The following is a 3,280-nucleotide window of genomic DNA, read 5'->3' as shown; positions in this document are numbered from 1 at the left end:
GTTTTATCAAGACAACTGGATATGCCGGTTGTTTGGCACATTCTGTCTTCACCACAAGCAACACTCATTGTTCAGAGCAAAGCCACATCACACACCTGGTCTTGGGCCATGTGCAGAGTTCCAGCTGAGCCAAACTACTCGGTAACACTGGATTGCACCATTTTTTTCTTCCCTAAAGGTAAAGGGACCCCTGACCATTAGGTCCAATTGTGGTCGACTCTAGGGTTGCGGCGCTCATCTTGCTTTATTGGCCGAGGGAGCCGGCGTACAGCTTCCGGGTCATGTGGCCAGCATGATTAAGCCGCTTCTGGCGAACCAGAGCAGCACGCAGAAACACCGTTTACCTTCCCGCCGGAGCAGTACCTATTTATCTACTTGCACTTTGACGTGCTTTCAAACTGCTACGTTGGCAGGAGCTGGGACGAAGCAACAGGAGCTCACCCCCTTGCGGGGATTCGAACCGCCGACCTTCTGATCGGCAAGTCCTAGGCGCTGTGGTTTAACCCACAGCCCCACCTGCGCCCCTCTTATTTCTTCCCTACTCTATTCTATATTCTAGGTGGCTCAGTGAAAAAGATCTATAAAATAAAACACCTAAATAGCAAGAAAGCCAGTAAAGCAGGCCTCTCAAGCTCTGCCCCAGCTGCAAGACCAAAATCATCAGCATGTTGAAAAGAAGCTATATATTGTGTCAGATGGGGAAATCCAGCCATCTAAATGGCTGTCCGGATGCTGTGCACAGAAGCAGCAGAGGGCTGGGTTGCGGGTTGGGATTGCACAATAATCTCAACTGGCTACCATCCCTTAGCCAGGTATTCACTGCAAGTTCCATTGATCCCAGTATGCATAAGTGTGAGTGCAATTGGACACGGAACAGAAGTCTGTGTGCTGCTTTTTTCTTTTCTTCGGAGCTCTCCTAATCAGCTGAAGATTAATGGAGTTTTATTCATGTACTGCCTCAAAGAGCTAATAAAGACCCTTCTCTCTCTTTTTCCAAATAGAGGAGGAACGGCTGCAGCTCAGCAGGGTACCACTTGGTTTGCAGGCAAAAGGTCCCAGGATCAATCCCTTGAAATGCCTGGCAGGGCTGGGAAAGATGGATGTTTTGAAACTTCGTAGAGCTGCTCCCAGGAGGCATAGACAATACTGAGCTGGATGGATCAACGATCACCATAAGGTGGTTTTAGTATGGTCTTATGAGTACTTCTGAATAAAGAAATCTTCCCCCAAGAGACCAAACAAAACACACTCAAGTCTTCTTTGTGGTGACAGGTCAGTACATCTCTCTGGCTGCTTACCAGAAGGTTGGTGGTTCGAGTCCACCCAGGGACCACTGTGGGCAGGATTCCTGCACTCTCAGGGGTTGGACTAGATGACTCTCGAGGTCCCTTCCAACTCTTCAATTCTAGTTATGAGTGCAAAAGTTACTTTTTTTCGCCTCACTGGTGCCATGCAACTTGCTCTGCCCTTTAAACCCCAATTTTTCACCTCATTTTACATTTCTTGCAAAATATGAAGCCTAAAGAAAATAACAATTCCAGCTGAGCATTTATTTATGGTTTTGCAACAAAATCATAAATACCTCATGTTTTGCAGAGATATACACAGATTCCCCCCTCCCCAGCCTCCCCCCCCTTAAAGAATAAACAGTCTAGTCCGCCCAGCACAATGTTTACGAAAACCTTTTTGTTAGAACAACCCACGTCGGTTGGTTAAAACGAATGCAAAGGAAGTGTGGGATGCAAAGAAACAAAAGTGAAGTTTACCTGGCATAATAGAGTTTACAGCTCCTCTTGTCAGTGTCGGAAAGGCACTTACAAGAGAGGCCCAGCCGCAATCTTACAGGTTAATCCCTTTTTCACACTGGAGTTTGACTCAGATCAAACCTGGCGTGCTTAGGCACCTGAAGGCTGTCACTGACAAGGGGCTGTAAAGAGATGGACTGCCACTGATCTGGTCTAAATGAGCCAGTTGCACCAGGCTGATAAAAGCAAAGATTTACTGGAGTAGACAGACCTGAGCTAAAGCAGGCGACTCTCTCTATTGAAACACTGTCTGTCACGTTAATCAGTCATCTCTGCTGTCAAGCACAGTCAGCTAAAACAATAGAACTCTGCCTGAGCTTTGGTGAGGAGGGAAAAATCTGGGGCAGATGTCAGATAATGGATACTGATACTCTGGTGCGATCTGAGGGGCTAGACCTGCAGCGTTCCTCCCTCCTCTCCCTATTCCCACTTTGCTTAGTTTTTTGATAGGATGTCTGGTTGAGCACTAAATAAAGCCATAAAGACTTTAGGGACAAGGTAATGATAATGAATTATGGGGAGAAAAAGTGCTTTGTCCAATTCTGATTCAATCAGAGAAATGGTTGGGTAATAGCTAAAACAATATTGTTTTTTTCCAGGTGGATTTTATGTGCCAATTTGTCTTTAATATTCTCTCTCCTATTATTTCTATCATGTTAGGCCAGAACTTCTTGAGCTACTCTAGCGCACGGAGTGATGTGAACTAAGCACGTCTGAAGCAATTTCTCTGTCATTACAACAGAACTACCAAAAGATGTAATGAAATACCTTATTGGATATATAGATACACATACTGAAAACAGGTTTAAAAAGTCAAGAAATCAGGGGAGGAAATGTTAATGGTTTCAAACATGTAACTTATATAAGTTCTGAATCTTGTTTTTGCTTTAATGGTGCATTTACTTAAAAATAAAATGAAAAGCTTAATGTTTTAAGTATTGGTGGAGCAGACTTCAATTCAGCACATAGATGGATTTAGTCCCTTGGAGTTCTGTGTTCAGTCAGGAGACAAGTTAACTTTTTATTTTGGTTTTCAATCATTATAATAAATTAGCTGTGTACAGATCAGCAAGAAAAGACTGCTCTAAAGCTTAGGGCACCTTAAAACTGATAAATTATTTTGATGATTTGATACTCTGTAAAGGAATTACATCTTAGGCATTTTAAGGGACAGGTAAGCAAAGTAGGATAAAAAAAATAAAACAATAATTTCTGGCATGAAGCTGAGTATTAAATATTCATTGTTTACTAAAGATCACATGTTTCTTTGCTCATATTTGACATGAGTGTCTATACCCAGGGTTATAGCTACAGAGGAACCTGCAAGTATCAAAATGGAAGACAAGTAAAACATGTGATTGTACTTACCACCTTCTGGTGGTACCCTCACTGTGAGAGGTTGAGGCATCTAATCATAAGCCTGCATTTTTATCAAAGCTTCTATATGTTTAATCAGGGCTTGCATTTTAAAATAA

At 42.9% G+C, this 3,280-nt stretch overlaps 1 long non-coding RNA gene across 1 annotated transcript; it reads left to right on the top strand.

Annotated features, from left to right (window-relative positions):
* The first annotated feature begins 1,090 nt into the window (after window positions 1-1,090).
* Window positions 1,091-2,512, top strand: LOC309344199. Its single transcript, XR_014157652.1, has 3 exons — window positions 1,091-1,177; window positions 1,255-1,272; window positions 2,466-2,512. It is a non-coding gene; the product is annotated as an uncharacterized lncRNA (long non-coding RNA).
* The last annotated feature ends 768 nt before the right edge of the window (window positions 2,513-3,280 follow it).

The sequence above is a fragment of the Podarcis erhardii genome (assembly GCF_964252035.2).
Source record: "Podarcis erhardii genome assembly, chromosome: 6".
Lineage (NCBI taxonomy): Eukaryota > Metazoa > Chordata > Lepidosauria > Squamata > Lacertidae > Podarcis > Podarcis erhardii.
This window is presented reverse-complemented; position numbering and strand designations above follow the sequence as displayed.